We start from the raw sequence: 23,581 nt of genomic DNA on the forward strand, positions 1-23,581 counted from the left end.
CTTGGCGGAAACTTTCATCTTCAGACACCATGGGCGCTGGTGTATTGCCCCAGGTGTAAGCAATAAAGGGCTGCACTTTCTATAGAAAATTTAAAAACATATTTTATGCTGTAGAAACTGTACCAATAGGAGAAGGAAGACACAGAAACAGTGGCCAAGCAGTTCTTGAGCTTGTAGTCTCTTCATTTTCATTTTCTTTACCATCCACAACTGCTCCATGTGATTTCGTGCTTTGCCGCGCAAACTCAAACTCCTCCCGAACTCTTCGGCGTCTCTCGCAGAAGGTGAAGCTCACAAGAGCGCATGTCTCTCCCAGCAGAGGGTGGGGCGGCGCGGGGTGGGGCGGGGCGGCGCGGCGTGGCGCGGCGTGGCGCAGCGTGGCGCGGGGCGGGACGGCGCGGGGCGCGGGCAGACGAGGGTGGTGTCCGCCAGTCTCTGTCCTGAAGAGCACCTCAACAGTCCCCAAATATGAGTCAAAGCAGATACCTGCGTCTCAGGCTGATGCTGCAAGACAAGCAAACGAGCCTCTTCCAAACACAGTCCGGGAGCCCCTTGCCGGGCCACTTCCCTCCTGGCCCCTGAGGCAGGTGAGTCTGTGCTCGCGAGCTCGCGAGCTCTTTACTCAGATGGTCTTGTGGACGTGAGCCTTGTTGGTTTTCAAAGCTACACTGTTTTGGGGGCTTGTCCCTCAGGTGCAGGTTTTAAAAGTCCGAGGTGCTCCATGTGGGGTTCAAGACCTTTTCTCCTCAGGAAGAAGTTCGAGGTTTTGACCGTGAGTCACTGCCAGGGCTGGGGTTTACGGCTCGATTGTGTCCCAACCTCTCTTACCAGGTTCCACCTGGGCCTTCTCTCCTCCCCCCACATGTAGGAGTCATGTAGCCAGTTTTTTGTTTGTTTGTTTGTTTTTCCAGATAAAGTTGTTCCATATGTAACTGTAGATTCGGTGTGTTCATGGAAGGGGATGGGTTCAGGATCCTTTTGTGTTGCCATCTTGAATGTAATATATCAATATTTATTTGAATGTGGACATATGCTTTATGTTATCAACAGAATGGAGGGTAAGTCCTTTAATAAAGAGCAACGGGGAGATTCTCTTCTTTCTTGGTTGATAGATTTATCACTCTGTCTTTGCCTAATTCTATTCATGTGATGATAAAAATTTAGTTCCATTACAGCCTCCTCCTCATATATTTCCTGTGTCTTAATATGTCTTTTGACCATGTCAAGGCAGTGGGTATTATGATAGGGCGCTGGTGTATTGCCCCAGGTGTAGGCAATAAAGGGCTGCACTTTCTGTAGAAAATTTAAAAACAATTATAAGACCAGCTAGAAGTCAATCTGCTTTTCATTATTACCATGTGCTAACAATTCTATGCTATGCTGTTACAAATGGAATTGTATTCCCCCGAAAGAGAGATAGTTTAAAAGATATTTATTTATTTATTTTATTTTTAATTTATTTTTTGACTGCGTCGGGTCTCAAGGGATCTTCGTTGAGGCATGCGGGATCTTTTTTTTTTGTTGCGGTGCCTGGGCTCTTCGTTGCAGCGCGCCGGCTTCTCTCTAGGTGTGGCCTGCAGGTTTTTTTTCCTCTCTCTCTAGTTGAGGCAAGCGAGCTCAGTAGTTGTGGGGCCCACGGGCTTAGTTGCCCCAGGCATGTGGGATCTTAGTTCCCCGACCAGGGATGTAACCCGCATCCCCTGCATTGGAAGGTGGATTCTTTACCTCTGGACCACTGGGGAAGTCCCCCCAAAAGAGATATTTTGAAGTCCTAACCTTTAGTACCTCAGAATGCAACCTTAATTGGAAATAGGATTGTTGCAGATGTAATTAATTAAGATGAGGTTATACTAGAGTAGGGTGAGCCCACCCCAATATAAGGAGTGGTGTCCTTACAAGAGGACAGCCGTGTGAGAACATGAAGACACAGGGAGAATGCCCCGTGGATATTGTATGCAGGGCTTGGAGCGATGCATTAACAAGGCAATGAGCACAAAGACGGCATTCCTGCACCAGAAGCTGGGAGAGAACTGTGGAACTTACTGTCCCCCAGAGCACTCAGAAGGTGCCAACCCTGTAGCACCTTGACTTCAGACTTTTGGCCTCTAGAACTGTGAGAACATACATTTCTGTTGTTTTAATCCACTCAATTTGTGGTACTTTGTTACAGCAGCATTAGGAAACTAATACAAATAGTAGTGATAGAGTACTCCTCTGTCTCTTATAATCACTAATTTAGTTACTGATGTCACAAAAATAAAATAATAAATATTAGTAAATAGCTACAAATTCTTCAGCCAAATGCATTTCGTTTCCAAACCTAACGCTCTATTGCAATATAATAGATTTCCCTTTTGATTGAAACTTCACCTTGGATTTGGACAGGAAGTCTAAAGGTAGGAGGAGGAATTTGACAAGCAGGAACAGTGGGTAGATGAGTGGAAAGCCATGTCTGCCATGTATTGGCAGTGCCTAAAAGAAGTAGGTGTGCTGACAATATCTGTTAGTCACAATATAAATGCCAAAATAATAAATACCCTGGCATTTGTATTATGATGTCCTTTCCTCACCAACCAAAACCATGATAAGAATATTTGTAGTGTCTTGTTATCCATTTTTTTTCTTTGCCTTAGCACCCACTTCTGTACTGTGTAACTTCCAAACCCAGCTCTGTACTTTACAAAATTCTGGATAAAATCTGTTTTGTTTTGTTTTTTTGGCCTTAACTGACTGTCCTCATGTCTAAAAATCTATGAACAGCCATTCTAGAACAATGTAGAAGGATGCCCACATGACCCAAAATGTCACGTGACATCTTTTGAAGCCAGAGAGGATGATTTCCCAAGTAAATTACTAAAATTTATAAATTGCTGGTTTGCAAAATTAACAGAACAATTTTAAAAATAAAAAGAGGAAATAACTGTAAGTAATTTTTGTGGTTTTATTTTAGGTCTTCCCTTTTATCCCAGTGGCCTGTTTTGACCAGCAAATACTGCTTGCCCCATACTTTCCCCCACATTCTAAATACCTAGGATGGATATTATGCATTCCCAACCTGTCAGCTTTGGCTGAATTACAGAGTGCTCAATTATACTCTAATCGAATAGCTGCCCAATGCAGGCCACGTAATGACTTCCTGATTATCTGCCTTTAAATGATGAATGAAATGAATATGTAACATTCTGTTCAAATATAGCATACTTAACATGCCAAATGAAAACTGATTTTGTGCTCCTCTCTCTGAAAAATGTATATTTTATTGTAATTCAGTTCAATGGTTGTTCTGCTGCTTGTTTCCCAGTCATCAAGATAAACGTTGAATGAGCTATCTAGGAGAACATTAGTCTTCATTTTTGCTTTCCAATAGATGCTAAAGGTGTTAAACATTGTTTAGATTATTTGAGTTCCTCTCTTTACATCATCTCATTGGGAGAAAAATGAGGAAGGTCATATTTTTAAGAACACTTCTTGTTGGCAGTGTTCCAATACGCACTGGCCAAAAAAACAAGTCTGTTATGATGAATGTGTTGCAAAGACAACAACATTAAAATATGAATAAATTATTTATTGGCAAGAGTATTTTTTTTATAAACCAGTAGTTTACAATATTAGCACATAAAAGAGTACATGCTTTGAAACCCAATTGTATGTCTGGTCTATAATAATAGTAGTTTGCATGACTACAGTAGTTCATTTTATTATCTTTTAAATGATGTAAATCATTTGTAAAAATTTTTAAATGCACTCCTTCCTGAGAATTTGCAAATACAGTAGTAAAACTTTTCACATAAATGGTAGATTAGATTATCTTATAAATATATGTTCAGTATACCAATTTCCAAAAACCAACTCAAGAAACTGCATGGGGGAACTGATTATATGAATAATAACTTTTAAGAGACAAAGTTTCCCACTCACTAGAAACAGAGAGAGGACACTCAAGTAAGTAAGGAGAGAATAAACTATAGAGGGAAGGAAAGAGAGGAGGAAGGGAGAAATTTTGTTACCTATTTTCTCTAATATATGGTTAATAATTGCACAATTAAATGGTGCTTCCATGACGGTCTTAGAAAAGGTTTTGCATGATCGAGATCAGCTTTCACTAAAATGCTGTCTGAGTTAAAGAAGACAGCATCCTCTAACAGCCTTTTGAAAATTTCCCTTAATTTTATTTGTATAAGGAGAATTTTTTAATTAAAATGGGGAAAAAACCCTTTTACATATGATATTTATTTCAAGATGTTAAAATAATTGATTTAGGACTCTCCTCAGATTATATTTGTTCTCCTTTTTTCCCCTCCTCATTCTCCTCCTTTTTCATGTTTTTTTTTTTCTTTTTTGCTCTTTAAATTTTTTTTCTATATATCCTCTTTTTTTCTAGTTATAAGAAATGAACTGGAAGACCCATGGGTAAATTCAGCCCATAAATGCTTTTGGTTTGGTCCATTAGAATTTTATAAAAGCTTTTCACTTATTTTTAGCATTTCCAAATGGACAGATTTTATATAAATATGTGGCTATCCAGTTTCTCAGTAAAATTCAGATCTAGGAATACTAGGCCTATATTAATTGTCTCCTTAGATAAGCCATGTACTGTCTAGTTTGCCAAAAACCCAGCCTATTTTTCTCATTTACATTGTAAAACTGGCACCCATAGGCTTTTGGGTTTGCAACTTCTAGGACCCATTTCACAATCCCTTGTTGGTCCAGTGGTATCCAACAAGGGATGTATCCATCCCAGGGGCACATAGGGCCATTCACTAGGTTCCAGAAGACAGTATTAGAACTTTTGCTTACAATTATTTTTATATTAAAATGAGAAAGAAATTGTGCTTTGTTAAGGTTTAATACACCTGTTGACATGGTGCCCACATTCACTGCATGTATCAGATGGCGATGTGTCTTATGTGGCTCATGGACTATTTGGAGAATAGTAAGCTTTCCACATTGTGGAGCACTTGACAGTTGCAACATCAATTTTAGGTCACTTTCAACATGGTATGATGTTAGAGTTTAATTAAAAATAAGAATTATATGATAAACTCTCAGAGAATGGATAGCTGACATTAAAAGGTTCCTGTAAAGAAATAGAGGTAATAAATAACACTGGTAGTTTGGAGCAAGTGAACATGACAGAGCTGGATGTATTCCTAGTGCAGTCTTCATCAGCCACATTATGAGCTAAAACATTATGATCTGATAAGGTCTGATAAGAAGTTGTCCACTAAAAATGAATTTTTCAAGGTAAAGGTGACATTTTAACACTGAGCATGAAAAGTGACTGTTTTTGTATTATGAAAAAAAAATTTGAAAAAGGATGCTTAAAAAGGCTTTCATTGTTCCATTCTGAAAGCCATAAATGTGTTAGCTTTAAAAGAAAAATGTCTAGTATCTCTCTCTCTCTCTCTCTCTCTCTCTCTCTCTCTCTCTCTCTCTCTCTCTCTCTCACACCCACACCCACACCCACACCCACACCCACACCCACACACACTTAGATGCAGAATCATTGAACCTGTTTTAAAATCTTCCAGATACAAAGCTTCAGAGCATTTTTAAGTCATGTAATTTTTTTTTTTTAAATGTACTCCTTCCTGAGAATTTGCAAGTACAACAGTAAAACTTTTCACATAAATGGTAGATTGGATTGAAAAGTTTTATTACTGAAAGATGATCCACTGTTTTATTTCTTATATTTGGATCCATAAATATATTTGTGAAGTATCTTTTACCTTGCTATGACAGTTTTGAAACCTAAGATTAGAATCCAAATAACTTTATAACAAGGAAGTTTAAGAGTTGTGTCACGGTTTTAAAACATAATTTTCAAAACTAATGAACTATATTCAATTTGATTTTCCCTTAAAAAAATTGCTTCATTTATTTGGTTGTAAGGTGTGTATTTTAACGTCTCTTAAATGTAGAGGAACACCTTAGGATCGATGGGTACCGTGTAATAGTTAAATTGGCGGTATTTTTCCTTCCTTAGCGGTGCATGAAATAATAGTATATTTTACATTTAAAAGAAGGTTGCACTAATAATGCTAATGGTAATACCCTTAATGAGAAAAAAATCAATTTTATGCAATTAATATATTAATACAATTTCTGAAATATTTTAATTTCACATTTTTATAAAAGTACACTTTGTACATTTCATTATCTTAAAGGTTCTATAGTGTGTAAAATATATTGCTTACAGTAAGTGTGTATAGTTCATAAGTATTTACATAATGAATATGTATCACAAAAAAGATTTATGGTTGGGGCAAAGAATCAAAACATTTGGATCCATAGCTATAGCCGGTATACCACATTGTTTAGTACTTTTTCTCTTTTGAAAATCTGGTCAATCAGGATAAAAGCAAAGAAAGGAAAACTACAGTATTTGTAGAAGAGGATCTGTGTCCCTTTTATGGACTGGACCTGCTTTTGTGGAAGAGAGCTTCAAAGATAACAGTAATGGTCTATTTCTTAAGACAACTGTAGCTATATGGGTTTTCATTTTATTATTATTCAAACCACACATATACATTACCTAGACTTTTGATGTATAGTATATTAAAATGTATGCTTATTAATATATAGTTATTTAACATATACTGTAGTAGACTGCTCACTGAAATATGCCATACCATTTAAGATATAGTTGTTTCTATGTTGTTTCTATATTCTGCTTATTGCCTAATAGTGCCAAGCATTGTTCTTTGGTACTAAGACATAGGAGTGAAAAATCCAGAATTCTCTTGTCTAAGAGCTTACATTCTAGTGGGAGAGACAAACAAGGAAGAAATAAACAAGATATTTTTTATAACTGATAAAGGCTAGGAGGAAGGTAGAATCCGGGTAGTATAATAAGAGTTGACTGGGTTTAGGCTGCAATAAATACTAGTTAGGGTGACTGTAGAAGGCCTAAGTTTGCAGAGTTTCTAAAGTGAGATTGATTGGTTCTTTAAAATACATCCCAAATCTGTCTACTGTCCCTCTCCCAAGCAGGATAATCTCTGTCTTCAAGATCAACAGCAGCTTCCTCCCTGGCAGCCTTGCTACCAGTACATCTATAACTATGATTTGTCCTTCTCCACCCAGAGCCTTTGAGTCAGGAGATTTCAGGTTTCCTGGGACTTTGTACCTTCATTGTTTTCAGATTCACTATATTCTGTCTTCTCAACTGTGGTTGGTGAGATTCAGGTGTAACATGTTCTATTAAACCAAATGAAGCGTGTCCCATACACATTCTCACTACATAGAACAAGAAAGGACAATGACTTCCCTCATGGAGCCAGGAGCTACAGCTGGGAGATTCACTCCCTTCAAAGGCAGATCTCCATGACCTGTTAAGAATTTGTTGTGTTCTTTAGACTCCACCTTTAGAATTTTCTAATACAATAACACCTACATACTGGGAACAAGAATGGACTCCTCTTACATTTGCTCTGGCATTTTGGCTTCAGTAATGTTATTTATTTTTTGAAATGATTGTTAATGAAAAATATACATATATAATTTTTAATCAACTAGTTTCCTTTGACATCCTGCTTCCTGATGTGAGCCAGTACAGTAAATAGTGATGGGTTTTCTACAACATATTCCCTGGAAGAAAAGGGCAAGTTGAGACTGCTCAGCCATAATGTTTCCTGTTTCAATCTATGGCTTGTTTTGTTTGTTTGTATTAAAGTTCTCAGTGTTCCTGGCCTCTGTATAGATAATAAACTCTCTGGCTATAAGCTTTTCTTTTGAGTAGATAAATCATCATCTTTTGTTTAGCAAAGCTAAATGGAGGGGGAAAAATGAAGGGAAAATATTTCCTAACGATATTTAGCAGTAAACTTACAACTGAGGATATATACATTTCTGGGTGGAGTCAAGATGGCGGTGTGGGAAGATGCAGAGTTCGCATCTCCCCACAACTAGGGCACCTGCTGGATGCTGGTGGGGGACCTTGATGCCCAAGGAGATGGGAGGAACCCCCAAGTGAACCAGTAGGACATGGGGGCACTGAGGGGGGACGAGAAGTGGAGGACAGGACCGGTGCCCCTGAGGGGTTCTCATGCCTGGTGGGACCCTCAGGGGCTCGGATCAGGGGGGAGCATGCCCAGAATTTCCCCTGCCCAATCGGCTGGGGATGTCTGCCTGGCTCTCGGGGCTGGGTCCTACACCCTCAGAGACCACCTCCAGGCCACGTTGGTCCTGGGGGCATAGGAGGGAGGCCTGGGGAGGATAGGAGAGGCAGGCAGGAGGGGCCCTCCAGGACCAGAGGGGTAGGAGAAGGAGCAGAGGGTGTTTGCCCCACCCACTTGGGCCCAGGAAGCCTGCTGGGCTCCCAGGCTGGGTGCCCCACCCTCCAAAGCCCCCTCCAGGCTACGTGGGTCCTGGGAGCATAAGAGGGAGGCCAAGGGGAGAACTAGAGAGGCAGGCAGAGGGGTCCTCCAGGACAGGAGGAGCAGGAGTGGAGGGTGTTTTCCCCACACACTGAGCCTGCTGGGCTCCCAGGTGGGTCCCCTGCCCTCTGAGACCAGAGGTGGGAGGCACGCCTGGGCTTCTTCTGTTCCGTTGAGCCTAAACCCCACCCCCCCACGCACCCCAGGGCCTTTTCCAGCCCTGTGGGTCCTAAGCACAGGCCCCGCCTACTGCCCAAACCCTGCCCCTGCTTAGGCCCTGCTCTCTGCAACCAAGGCTTTTTCCACTTTGTTTTTCTTCTCTTTTTTATTATTGTGGTTCTGTTTTACCTTCCAGTTGTCTCATCTATATCTTTATATTATTTCTAAGATATCTGTTAGTTTCCTAGTCTAATTTTATTTTTTACTTTGTTATTGTACTCTTTTTTTTTTTTTTTTTTTGCCGCCCCACGCAACTTGTGGGATATTGGTTCATGAGCTGGGGGTTGGGCTGAAGCTCCTGTGGTGGGAGCTCCAAGTCCGAACCACAGTGTTAACAGAGAACCTCAGACCCCAGGGAGTATTCATTGGAGTGAGGTCTCCCAGAGGTCCTCATCTCGGCAACAAGACCCAGCACTACCCAACAGCCTACAAACTCCAGTGTTGGAAGCCTCAGGCCAAACAACCAGTAAAACAGGAACACAATCCCACTCATCCAAAAAAAAAGGACGGAAAATAATGTCACAGACGAAGGAGCAAGGGAAAAACTGACAAGACCAAATAAATGAAGAGGAAATAGGCAATCTACCTGAACAAGAATTCAGAGTAATGATAGTAAAGATGGTCAAGAACCTCGGAAATAGAATGGAGGCACAGATTGAGAAAATACAAGAAATGTTTAACAAAGATCTAGAAGTATTAAAGAACAAACAAGATGAACAGCACAATAACTGAAATGACACTAGAGGGACTCGATAACAGAATAACTGAGGGAGAAGAATGAATAAGTGAGCAGGAAGATAAAATGGTGGAAATAACTGCCAAGGAGCAGAGTAAAGAAAGAAGAATGAAAAGAATCGAAGACAACCTCAGAGAGCTTTGGGACAGCACTAAATGCACCAACATTCAAATTATAGGGGTCCCAGAGAAGAAGACAAAAAGAAAGGGTCTAAGAAAATATTGGAAAAGATTATAGTGGAAAACTTCCCTAGCATGGGAAACGAAATAGTCACCCAAGTCCAGGAAGCACGGAGAGTCCCATACAGGAAAAACCCAAGGAGAAACACACCAAGACACATATTAATCAAACTAACAAAAATTAAATTCAATGAAAAAATATTTAAAGCAGCAAGGGAAAAACAAAAAATAACATACAAAAGAATCTCCATAAAGTTATCAGCTGATTTTTCAGCAGAAACTCTGCAAGCCGGAAGGGAGTGGCAGGATGTAATTAAAGTGATGAAAGAGACAAACCTACAACCAAGATTACTCTACCCAGCAAGGATCTCATTCAGATTTGATGGAGAAATCAAAAACTTTTCAGACAAGCAAAAGCTAAGAGAATTCAGTACCACCAAATCAGCTTTACAACAAATGCTAAAGAAACTTCTCTAGGTGGGAAACACAAGAGAAGAACAAGACCCCCAAAAACAAACCCCCCCCCAAATTAAGAAAATGGTAATAGGAACATACATATAGATAGTAATCTTGAATGTAAATGGATTAAATACCCCAACCAAAAGACACAGACTGGCTGAATGGATGCAAAAAGAAGACCCATATATATGCTGTCTACAAGAGACCCACTTCAGACCTAGAGACACATACAGACTGAAAGTGAAGGGATGGAGAAAGATATTCCATGCAAATGGAAATCAAAAGAAAGCTGGAATAGCAATACTCGTATCAGATAAAATAGACTTTAAAATGAAGACTGTTACAAGAGATACGGAAGGGCACTACATAATGATCAAAGGATCAGTCCAAGAAGAAGATACAACAATTATAAATGTTTATGCACCCAACATAGGAGCACTCATTACATAAGGCAAATGCTAACAACCATGAAAGGGGAAATTGACAGTAACACAATAATAGTAGGGGACTTTAACACCCCACTTACACCAATGGACAGATCATCCAAACAGGAAATAAATAAGGAAACACAAGCTTTAAATGACAGACCAGATAGATTTAATTGATATTTATAGAACATTCTACCTGAAAGTGGCAGAATACAGTTTCTTCTCAAGTACACATGGAACATTCTCTAGGATAGATTACATCTTGCATCACAAATCAAGCCTCAGAAAGTTTAAGAAAATTGAAATTGTATCAAGCATCTTTTCTGACCACAACGCTGTGAGACTGGAAATCAATTACAGGAAAAAAAAAACTGTAAAAGTCACAAATACATGGAGGCTAAACAGTGTGCTACTAAATAACCGAGAGATCACTGAAGAAATCAAAGAAGAAATTTAAAAAATACATGGAAACAGATGAAACAGATGACAACAAAAACACAACAACCCAAAACCTGTGGGACAGAGCAAAAGCAATTCTAACAGGGAAGTTTATAGCAATTCAACCTCACCTCAAGAAACAAGAAAAATATCAAATAAACAATCTAACCCTACAGCTAAAGCAACTAGAGAAAGAAAAACAAAGAAAACCCAAAATCAGTAGAAGGAAAGAAATAATAAAGATCTGAGCAGAAATAAATGAAATAGAAACTAAGAAAACAGTAGCAAATACCAATAAAACTAAAAGCTGGTTCTTTGAGAAGATAAACAAAATGGATAAACCCTTAGCCAGACTCATCAAGAAAAAAAGGGAGAGGACGCAAATCAATAAAATTAGAAATGAAAAAGGAGAAAGCACAACTGACACTGCAGAAATACGAAGGATTATAAGAGCCTACTACAAACAGCTGTATGCCAATAAAATGGGCAACCACAAAGAAATGGACAAATTCTTAGAAAGGTACAATTTTCCAAAACTGAACTAGGAAGAATTAGAAAGTATAAACAGACCTATCACAAGTAATGAAATTGAAACGGTAATTTAAAATCTTCCAACAAAGAAAAGTCCAGGACCAGATGGCTTCACAGGAATTCTATCAAACATTTAGAGAAGAGCTAATGCCAGTCCTTTTCAAACTCTTCCAAAAAATTGCAGATAGAGGAACACTCCCAGATTCATTCTATGAAGCCACCATCACCCTGATACCAAAACCAGAGAAAGATACCACACACACAAAAATTATAGACCAATATCACTGATGAACATAGATGCAAAAATCCTGAACAAGATACTAGCAAACAGAATCCAACACCGTATTGAAAGGATCCAACACCATGATCAAATGGGATTTATCCCAGGGATGCAAGGATGCTTCAATACGTGCAAATCAATCAGTGTGATACACCACATTAACAAATTAAGGAATAAAAATCATATGATCATCTCAATATATGCAGAAAAAACTTGACAAAATTCAACATCTATTTATGATAAAAACTCTGAAGAAAATGGGCATAGAGGGAGACTACCTCAACATAATAAAGGCCGTATATGACAAACCCACATCAAGCATCATACTGAATGCTGAAAAACTGAAAGCATCTCCACTAAGGTCAGGAACAAGACAAGGATGTCCACTCTTGCCACTCTTCTTCAACATAGTTGTGGAAGTCCTAGCCATGGCAATCAGAGAAGAAAAAGAAATGAAAGGAATACAAGTTGGAAAAGAAGAAGTAAAACTGTTGCTGGTTGCAGATGATATGATACTATACATAGAAAATCCTAAAGATGCCACCAGAAAATTACTAGAACTAATCAATGAATTTGGTAAGGTTGCAGGATACCAAATTAATGCACAGAAATCTCTTGCATTCCTATACACTAACAACGAAAGATCAGAAAGAGAAATTAAGGAAACAATCCCATTTACCATCGGAACGAAAAGAATGAAATACCTAGAAATAAACCTACCTAAGGAGGCGAAAGACTTGTATTCAGAAAAATATAAAACAGTGAAGGAAGAAATCTAAAATGACATAAACAGCTGGAGAAATATACCATGTTCTTGGAATGAAAGAATCAATATTGTGAAAATGACTATACTACCCAAAGCAATCTACACATTCAATGCAATCCCTGTCAAACTACCAATGGCATTCTTCACAGAATTAGAACAAAAATTTTTGCAATTTGTATGGAAACACAAAAGACCCTGAATAGCCAAAGGAATCTTGAGAAAGAACAATGAGGAATCAGGGTCCCTAACTTCAAACTATACTACAAAGCTACAGTAATCAAGACAGTATGGTACTGGCACAAAAACAGAAATATAGATCAGTGGAGCAGGATAGAAAGCCCAGAGTTAAACCCACGCACATATGGTCAACTAATCTATGACAAAGGAGGCAAGGATATATAATGGAGAAAAGACAGCCTCTTCAATAAGTGGTGCTGGGAAAACTGGACAGGTACATGTAAAAGAATGAAACTAGGACACTCCCTAACACCATACACAAAAATAGATTCAAAATGGACTAGAGACCTAAATATAAGACTGGACACTATAAAACTCTTAGAGGAAAACATAGTAAAAATGCTCTTTGACATAAACCACAGCAGGATCTTTTTTGACCAACCTCCTAGAGTAATGAAAATAAAAGCAAAAATAAATGGGACCTAATTAAATTTAAAAGCTTTTGTACAGCAAAGGAAACCATAAGCAAGATAAAAAGACAACCCGCAGAATGGGAGAAAATATTTGCAAATGAAACATCGGACAAAGGATTAATCTCCAAAATATACAAACAGCTCATACAGCTCAATATCAAAAAAAAAACAATCCCATTAAAAAATGGGTGGAAGACCTAAATAGACATTTCACCAAAGAAGACGTACTGATGGCCAAGAGGCACATGAAAAGATGCTCAACATCACTAATTATTGGAGAAATGCAAATCAGTATTACAATGAGGTATCACCTCACACTGGTCAGAATGGCCATTATCAAAAAATCTAGAAACAGTAAATGCTGGAAAGGGTGTGGTGAACAGGGAACCCTCCTGCACTGTTGGTGGGACTGTAAATTGATACAAGCACTATGGAGAACAGTATGGAGGTTCCTTACAAAATTAAAAGTAGAACTCCCATATGACCCAGCAATCCCACTGCTGGGCATATACCCTGAGAAAACCATAATTCAAAAAGAGTCATGTACCACAATGTTCATTGCAGCACTGTTTACAATAGCCAGGACATGGAAGCAACCTAAGTGTCCATCGACAGATGAGTGGATTAAGAAGATGTGGCACATGTGTACAATGGAATATTACTCAGCCATGTAAAGAAACGAAATTGAGTTATTTGTAGTGAGGTGGATAGACCTAGAGTCTGTCATACAGAGTGAAGTAAGTCAGAAAGAGAAAAACAAATACCGTACGCTAACACATATATATGGAATAAAAAAAAATAATGGTACTGATGAACCTAGTGGCAGGGCAGGAATAAAGATGTAGACATAGAGAATGGACTTGAGGACATGGGGTCGGGGGAGAAGCTGGGGCGAAGTTAGTGTAGCATGGACATATATACACTACCAAATGTAAAATATCTAGTGGGAAGCAGCAGCATAGCACAGGGAGATCAGCTCGGTGTTTTGTGACCACCTAGAGGGGTGGGATAGGGAGGGTGGGAGAGAGGCCTAAGAGGGAGGGGATATGGGGATATATGTATGCATATGGCCGATTCACTGTTGTACAACAGAAACACAGTATTGTGAACCAATTATACTCCAATAAAGATCTATTTTTAAAAAGTTATATACATTTTGACCTTGATAAAATATAAAAATTCAATGCAAAACAAAACAAAACAACTTACACCTGAAACCTGAAACTCCTACAGTATAAAATTATTAACTGCAGGTATCTGTATTATACAACCACTGACAGCACTTGGGGGATTTTGTTTCTGTTTGTCAACTCACAACCTCCCAAGAAATTTATTGGTTCCAACAAAGATGGTTGTCGAGTCCCAGTGTTCATCTTAACTCCTCAGTCTGTTTTCTAACCCTGTCCCTGCAATCTAGGTTTGCCACCAGCAAGAGCAGGTGCCTTGGCTTTGTCAGTGTGACAGCTCCCATCCCCACTAAGCTTCTTAGCATTTCACTTGTATTGTTGTGAAAATCCACCGCCTCCAATTTCTCCCTTTCTTACCCTTTGTATCTTAACGCCAGTGATGTTCTGTTTTTATAAGTGTCAGTGAATTCATTGGGACTTCCAAAGCCTCAATTCTAGTCATACGTTTTGGGGAAAATTGGTGACAATGCTTATTGCTCCTCTTTTGCTAATTCTTTTCACATTGATGGAAGAATGTCTGGAAAAAGATAAACTAATACATTAAGATGAGCCAAATAAGAAATTTTAAAAACTTTTGCTTATATTAAAATAGGATTCAGTAAATAGACTGTTAATTTACCACCATAAGAACAACGCTTTCTTGAGTTTCCACAACTTGATGCCTCACTAAGAGCTTTATATACATACACAGACACACGTATACATACATATGTGTATATATATGTATATATATAAAATAATGTATTATATTATCATTATGCTGTGTGTGTGTGTTTATAATGTAATGCATTATGTTATCATCAGAATTTCCTTTTTGGTAAATAGGAACAATATCTGTCTCCCAGGGCTTTGCCACAGTACTGAGATAATGCTTATTCAAAGAGCTTGGCACATGGGTAATACTCCAGTAGGTTACTATTGCTATGATTTTGATTTACTGTTGTTTCTCTCATTCTTACTTGATAGATGAGGAACCTGTTTCACAGAAATTAACTCCCTTCAAAAAGTTCACCTAATATGACAAGATTCAGATTTGAATCAAAGAGTGAAATCCTGGTTTCTGGAACCATTTCCCTTCCACCTAGGCATTTTGATTGTTTTACTTTTTGTTTTGTTTCAGTGAGTCAGTCATATGCCTTCTTAAGTTCTGTGCCTTATGCATGCTGTGTTTCTTTCTTTTTTACTTTTCTTTCTTCCCCAAATCTACTTGTTTTTTTCCCTAGCACAACTGACTGCTTCTGTCCAGTGCACCTCCTGCAAGGGCGGGGAATGGGGAATGAGGTTAGGAAATAGCCTGCGAAGCGTTCTCTTTTCACACCTTGCCTCATTTCTCACCCCTTCTACTTATTGTAGATCTCTGCATTGATTTTCTCTATCATATGTGTCAAAAAGTATGTTTTCTTATTTAAGTTGCAATTGTGGAGAACATACTGTCTTAGAATTCTCTCAAATACATGATACATATTTTTATTGTTATTTTCATGTATATCAGTAAAACTGGAAAATTAAATCCCATCGTCACAAGTGCCAGAGGACTTAGGGCCAGGACCTGGCTAAAGTGAATGAGGTGCCCAGGGTTCAAAATTTAAGGAGACCTGTCCTGTGAATATCATGCAAGTGGAGAATCTCAGCACCTCTGAGCAAGGGCCTGCTTCCGATTTGCACCATAGCAGCTTCACTTGCTTCCCCTAAGCCCAGGCCCTAGAAGTATCTAGGCATTTTTTCTTAGAATCAGTTTCCTTAGATCATTCCTAGATTGAGAAGGAGGGCACTTTGTTACTTTGGCTTTTTCATAATAATGGGCTTAATTTACAGCCCTCTTGGAATTTGCTATGGCAGGATAACAAGTTTAAAATCAGACAGCGTGCTACCAAAGGCCAGGTGTTCAAAGTATAATAAACACCTCCCTAAAGATTAGAAGATGAATATTTAACTAGATGACTCCATTTGATTTCCTTCATTCATTTTTTATTATTTCAGTGAAAACCTTCTTGATAGAAATTACATTGACAGGATTTTAATATTTTCTGGTAAATGAAACCTGTCATTCTTATGAGCTTATCTCTTGACAGTAGTATTTGGTAAACTCTGATGGCCAGTGATTTTCTCCCTAAATTAAGACTAAAGGAATTCCTTGCACCTTGAACATCAAGAGTACAAAATTTGTCCTGAGAGGTTGATGATTATGAGGAAACCAGTTGTATTAATTAGATCCTGTTTGCAAAGAGCCTGATGATTTTTTATTTTTTAATAGGAAAACAAAATAACCTCATCCATGGAAGCTTTAAGTGATTAATTATTGTTATCTTCCTTTCAAAGGCAAGGAAAACTATCATGCCCATCAAAACAGTTTTATGCAGAGAGTTTCAGTTTCCTTCTTGAAAAACTAGGCCCAAGAAGCAAAGCTATCTAGAACTGACATTCATTAAACATTAGCGGTTAGGACGGTTACTTTGGAAATAGGGGCCAACATATCTGTCTTTTTCCCCTGGGTTTATTTTACGATTGTAGTTCCAGAAATGTAGTGAGAAGCATTTTAGAGCTCCAGTGTCAGATTTTGCTAAGTATTTTCCAATGATCACAGTTGACAGTTTTCATTTGATTGCCTATCAGAACTCAGAGAAAAGTCCCAAAGTTATGCAAAAGCCTGATAAAATCATCAGGTTTCTCTACACTTGTGCATATCCCTAAATGTCGTCACCTTCATTTTCATGCTTACGCTTGGAGAGGGCCCAAATGTAATTCTGTTGTTGCTATTGTTTCTAACTTGTGTTACCAACATTAGGGAGATTCACAAGTATGTTACTGTTGTTTGTTGTAAATTCTCTAAGATTCTCATGTAAGATTGAACGCAATATAAAGGCGTACTTGGGATATCGACACAAAATAAGGTGTCCTGTTTTGCAGCTTTCATAATGCTTGTTTCATTGCGTTCCTTTGCGCTAGATTGAATTAAGTCTGAACCTAAGATAAATAATGACTTAATGATTATCTCTCTATAAATGATGAAATGTATACAGTCACCCAACAGAGAGACAAATAAATAGCTTGGGAGGAAAGCAAAACTATTAAAAGCTAGAGATGTGGTTTAAAAAAAAAAAATGTTAGTTTGTTTTTTTTAAGACATTTTTTTCTTTACTCCATATCATGTTTGTTAATGGTTATAGTGACAGGCATTGCATTTCAGAATCTGCTCAAATTCTCATGGAAGCAGCAACTGAGACAGAAGAAAACTGGCTCTATCGGGTTAATCTAGTATTTCCAAACTGAGTTTAGATCAAAAAAGAAACCCAAGATTTCCCAGTGAATCGGGATCTTGGTTTTATTAATGCAAAGCTCTTCCATCACCCACTCCGGCATGATGCTTCTGAAATGCAGAAACCTGTCAGTTCTGAGATAAACCTGTAATCCACATCTGTCCTTGGTGTTAGGTGGGCAGATCTTTTTGGTGTGGATATTTCCTGTCACTTATTCTCAGCACTACCTTTGTGTCTGAGGTAAGCTGATAGCTTTAGTCGATGCTCTTCGTGTCTTCCAGATTCTACGAGGACATCCAGACGGCTCTGTATGGTGTTTTGAGAGCAGCCCCCGTTGAAGCTCTTCTCCAGGTAATCCCCTGGAATGACAGCACGTGTGTCATAAACCAAAAGCCCACTTCTGGGTTCACGCAATCGAAGCATCTGTGAATGCTTGTTCCTAAGTGAATATGCAAATCAGCAGTAGCCTCATTTGGTATTTTTCTTGTTCACGGTCAGGATTCTAACCTTTCTTGCTGCTCACGTATATGGGGGGGAGAAGGCATGCCAAGAGCTGCTCCTCCCTCCTCCCAGGCTAAGTTAGTTATCCAGGGCCTCATTATGCTCTCAGTTTATCACTTATCATAATTCTCCTACTCCTTGATTTCATCTCTAGGCCAGGAGCTTCTTACTGATAAAGATGGTGCCTTAATCATTTTGTAACCCCCAGGGCCTGACATGTAGGTGCTTAAAGAAAGTTGGTTAAGTGATTGAATGAACTGATAACAAAAAACTTGAAAAAAATTATACTGCTATCCATACACATCATAAAGTCCACCGTCTATGCCTCCATCAAGTTTCGATTTTATATGTTTACATTTTTCATTGGTGTGGTCTTGCTTTCCAGCTAAGCAACCATCCTGACTTGGCTATTCTGTTAAATGCGCACATGACCATGTGCCCTTTTCATTTGTTGTATATATTATTACACCTTTGCACAGGAGAAAGAATGTTCATATTGGAGGGGAGACTTGACGTGTTCTAATGAGGCTGTCTCAGAGCTGGTGGTTCTTACCCTGAGAGTTCTTCCTGTCACCCAGTGTGTTTCAATCGAAGTGTTAGCCAGTTGGTGAATGAGATTTTGGAAAAGTTCCAAGCTGTAGTTCATTTTGTGCTTTTTCGAAGCTCAACTGTCTTTGCTGTCTTCATGGATGCCTTTTCTCTCTTTAGTACGTGGTTTGTTTTGCTTTTTTGAATATCTAACCTTATTTACAGTTTTCTTTCATAAAATAGAAACGTAATATAATATCGAGGCACATTACACTAGACTTGTTCAAAGGTTTTAAAAAGGCAATGAGATAACATATGTAACAACACTCTGAAAACTAAAGAATCCTACAACTAAAAGGAATTTATCATTGTTTATTGTCATTCATTTTACTTTTTAAAAAACATGGGAATGTCTGACTTTTGAACCTGTGACATGAGACAATTTTGTATTTTTTTTGTGGAGTTTTTGGTCTTTTTTGTTTTTCTTATAAGATGGCTTGTTTGTGTGTATGTATATATGTGTGCTTTCTAGAGATTTCCAGGGTTTTTTCTTTCTTTTCATTTCTTTCACTTTGGTTTTGCTTTTTCATGCCTACAGAGAATAAACTCTGTGATAAAGCTGATACTTCAACTCTAAAACTGACAAGTCTGTGGGATTTGGGGAGGAGGGGTTAGGAAAAAGAACAAGCTGAGGAGAAATTAAATAGTTCCCAAAGAGAGTTTTACTTACTGCAATATAATCCCAAAGGAAATTGCTATAATGTAAAAGACTTGGAATAAGAACTCTTGATATTAGGTACATGTAAGCTATGGTCAGAGGAGCTAAGAAATTTATGAGTTGCAGATCATCTCAGTTGCTGTGTTTGAAGACATTTCATTGGTGAATTCTGAAATGGAGTCTTCTGTTGGGTAGATACTTTGGCAGCCTCAGTAGTATTGATCCATTGAAGACAAAGAGGAAAATGTTCTGATCGGTATGCTAAGAGTTTGCTTCCTGGGGAAGGTAGGCAGTCTTATGCTTCCTAACTTTTCATTGCAATTGCAAAGCCCACCTAGGAAGACAGAGGTTTGAATTATTAAAGAAACTGAGTTTTCTAGCCATGAAGCAGAATTTCCAATATTCTGCAAATTTTATAACACATTGTTTGAAAATAAACATTTTCCCATCATGTTTAGAGACAGAATGAAAGATAATTCACTCGAGTGAGAAAAGTTAGCCATGATGCTAAAATTCAGTTGAATATATTAAAGGTGTATCTTGGGTTTTAGACACTTTTCTTAAGAATTGGTGATTTATAATTTGAACAGCTGGCCTGCTGTTTGACATTATGTCAATCCCAAAATAATCTGTGGGGAAAATTAATGTTGTTATTAATACTTTAAATCTTTTTGTCTAGATAAGCTGGTATAATAATAATTAAGCTTTCAACTCATACATGATTTTTTTTCCTTAAAACATCCTATTTTTGTGTTATGGCATAAATTAAATCTTTTTTTAAACAAAAGAATAAAGCATGGTATATAGCATGGGGGAATAAGCATTTCACTTCTTTCCTGGATGACAGTCTAGCTAGTAGCTAAGTAAGGGTGAGTGTTTTAGAGCAATACAGGCTTGAGATGAAATCTGTGTTGACCATTTTTCTAACTGTAAAACACTGCCCAGCCATTTAACATAGTCAGGTTATAGTTTCTTAACCTGTAAAGTGAGAAGTATAATAGAAACCATCTTTTGACCTTGTTATCATGATTAAATCAGGAAATAGATGGTAAACGGAGTAGTGTCTGGAACGCAATAGATACTTTAAATATGTTGGATGTTCATTTATTCCAGTAACTCTATGAAAGATACAGTGAAAAAAGGTAGAAATTTGTTTGACTCAAATGCTGTGGGCTTCTGCTGAGTTCGTAAGATATATCCAAAGTAGAACCTTTTATTTGTGTGATGACAAGTCTGTAAATATATTTTGATCCCAATGTTCTTTGGATTTGTAGTGAGGCCTGGCGGTACATAAGTTCCGAGAGAAGTAGAAGTGTGACGAGGTCTTCTTTCTGCTTTGACTGAAGTGCTCATTAGTGCCTGCTAATGAGAAAAGCTTAGGTCAGAAGCCAAAAGAGTACTACTCTTTTGGTAAGAAATGGGAGAGGTCAAAAAGCCAAGGTCAAAAATCAGGGATCAGGGTGAAATCGTGACTGTGGATAACCTAGTGTCAAGAATCAGGTGGCCACAAGCAGAAGGTACACTCTCTGATGGGGAAAAGAAATGAACACAAATTGTCACAGTTGGAATGAATTAAAACAGTGTGTTCCTTGACATCAATCAGAATATCATTAGAAGAATTTCCTTTGTAGTTCCAGTAAAAAGTTAATCTGAAGCATGCACTTTTTTTTGATGCCAGATAATAGACAAATATTGCTTTCAAAGCAATATGCCTATATATAAATATGAAAATATTTGCCTGATGGAATGGGAATTAAGGATAGGATCATGTTACAAGTTATAGTTAGTATCAAAAGCACCTTTGTGAAGCTAGGTATTCTACTTGTGATGCCTTGTATGAACAAATGCCTCAGTTCATGTTTGGGTTTGATTTGCTCATTTATTCATTCACTCATTTATTCATACATTTTTTACTTATTTTGTTTCTGTTAGATAACTTGATCATGCCATAATATTTTTCTGGCAAATGTTTCATTTTCACCTCAGTATGTTGACATGTTTGTTCTGCTTTCTTTCATTTTTCCCTTGGAGCCAAAACAGAGACACTTTCTCTGTTTACAGAGCCATGTGATCACTGGTGATCAGGGTATATTTTCCTGCTCTCATGCTTGCCCCCCTGCAGTGCAGTTCTTCTACATCAAACATTTGGAGTGATCCTTGTGAAATATGTCATTCCCCTGCCTGAAACTCTTTATTCACTTCCCCTTGGTCTCAGAAGAAAATCTAACCTCTTCACCTGGACCTAAACAGCCCTGCATAACTTGCTTAGCCCTCCAGCCCCCTGACACACCTCTCTCCTGCTTGCTCACCACTCTCCAGCCAATGTGAGCTGCTTCTTTTCCTGGAATATCCCAGCCCTTCTTCACCCTGAGATTTCTATGTCTGTCATCTCTTTGTCTATGCCTCACCAGAGGGCACTTGTCCTCATCCTTCAGGTCTCAGTTCAAATATTACCTAATTAGAGAGGGCTTTTTTTTTTTTTTTTTTGCGGTACGCTGGCCTCTCACTGTTGTGGCCTCTCCCGTTGTGGAGCACAGGCTCCGGACGTGCAGGCTCAGCGGCCATGGCTCACAGGCCTAGCCGTTCCGCGGCATGTGGGATCTTCCTGGACCGGGGCACGAACCTGTGTCCCCTGCATCGGCAGGCGGACTCTCAATCACTGCGCCACCAGGGAAGCCTGAGAGGGCTTTTTTGACCAACATATGTTGTTCTGTCATCAATCCATTTATTATCCTTAGAGCATTTACACAATCTACCATTTTTGTTTATTGATTTAATTACATTACTGTGATCTCTTTTGACCGCATTAACATATATATCCTTCGTAAGATTAAAGACTTTTTCTGTCTTGATTGTGATTCTATCCCCTTTTATCTGTCTTGATTGTGATTCTATCCACTGGAACCAGGAAACAAAAAAAAGTTTAGCAGTTGGTAGCTGCTCAATAATATTTTTTAACAAATAATACGTCATAGCTTATGATCTTGTCACTGTCATAGTTCATGATCTTCCTTTGTGCTTTGAGTTACTCAGTGTTTATTGAGGACTTAGCATATGAAAGGCACTTAGACCTTGGGGAACTACAGATTAGTAAAGACTCGTTTCCTTCCTTCTGTGATAGGGCTAACAAATAGGATGTTGCTTGCTTTGGTGAATTCCTGGATTGCTATGTGTAGAAAGATTCTGGAGCTATGTCTCAACACAGTAAAGGATGCCAGCAGCACAGTATAGAGAAGAGGAAATACTCATGTCATAGATTGACCATTCCTGATTAACAGAATCAGCACACTTTCAAAACACCTTTGTTATGGGAAAAAAAGTGGCTTTTTTAAGTCCCTCTTACGTGCCATGTTACCTTTAGCCGTGGAACTTTTTTGCACAGGCTGAAATCACCCGACTCCTGTCCACCTCCTGCCCCTCTTCATGGCCCCTTTACCTAGTAGTCATGTTACATATCTCAGCAAAGAGCTCTCCTTCAGGGATTCGTCCTCTGACTGCCTCTGCCTTCCGCTGACTAGGCTAATTCTTCTGCCCTACATTTTTCTGGCCCCCTGGACTTCTGTGTGTAGCACTTAGCGTTGTCATTGTATGTGGATCAGTGTCCTTAGTAGATTAATGTCTGTCTCTCACACTGGACTGTGAACTCCATGAGGACAAGACTTTGTTTTGCTCACTATTTCCAATACCAGCCACCTGAGATTACCCTGTGTTTCCTTTGGAAACTCCCTGTTAATACAATATTATTGCTGATTCCAAAACGCTGTATCTAATACGACATTTTTTTTTTTTAACATCACCCTTAATGATTTTGATACATTCTCACTGCTAGGGTTTTGTGCTTGTATCTAGAGATGATAATTTCATCAAGTATACAGTTTTTAAAAATATGACAATAAATGATTATGAAACAGAGAACTACAACCGTAGGTATTTGTACCACACAGAAACGGGTAGAACTTTCTCAGCCTAATCAAATCTCACCTCTTCAGCTTAGCATCATTCAACTACTTTTGCCTACATTATTCATCACCATTTCCAGATTTCTTTCATGTGTTATATCATGGAGGTTAGCAATTAGAACATTCCTTATCCAGATAGAGAACACAGTGTAAACAAACTTTTCTTCCCCCCTCAGGATGCCTTGTGTCCTCTCTCCCCAAAACCTCTTAGGAAAAAAAAAAAAAAATGAGTGACTTGCTTCACTTGTTAGCTGATTTTGCTCATTTTTTAAAAACAAGCTCCAAAAGCCCCTTACCACTTGCTTTTTAAAAGGTAAAGATGTGGAATGAACTAGATACTTAACAGGTTCAGAGCCGGCGACTTAAT

The 23,581-nt window shown here is 38.5% G+C and overlaps 1 protein-coding gene across 4 annotated transcripts in view; it reads left to right on the forward strand.

The window, feature by feature from the left end:
* Positions 1–396: 396 nt before the first annotated feature.
* LOC101319582 (teneurin-2-like) overlaps positions 397–23,581 on the forward strand; it is a 737,023-nt gene continuing 713,838 nt past the window's right edge. For all 4 annotated transcript variants that reach the window (XR_012330943.1, XM_019945544.3, XM_019945562.3 and 1 more), the window contains exons 1-2: positions 397–587; positions 17,790–17,859. The gene's annotated coding sequence lies outside the window, so the exon portion shown is untranslated. The remainder of the gene's footprint in view (positions 588–17,789; positions 17,860–23,581) is intronic.

This window comes from Tursiops truncatus, chromosome 3 (genome assembly GCF_011762595.2).
Source record: "Tursiops truncatus isolate mTurTru1 chromosome 3, mTurTru1.mat.Y, whole genome shotgun sequence".
Lineage (NCBI taxonomy): Eukaryota > Metazoa > Chordata > Mammalia > Artiodactyla > Delphinidae > Tursiops > Tursiops truncatus.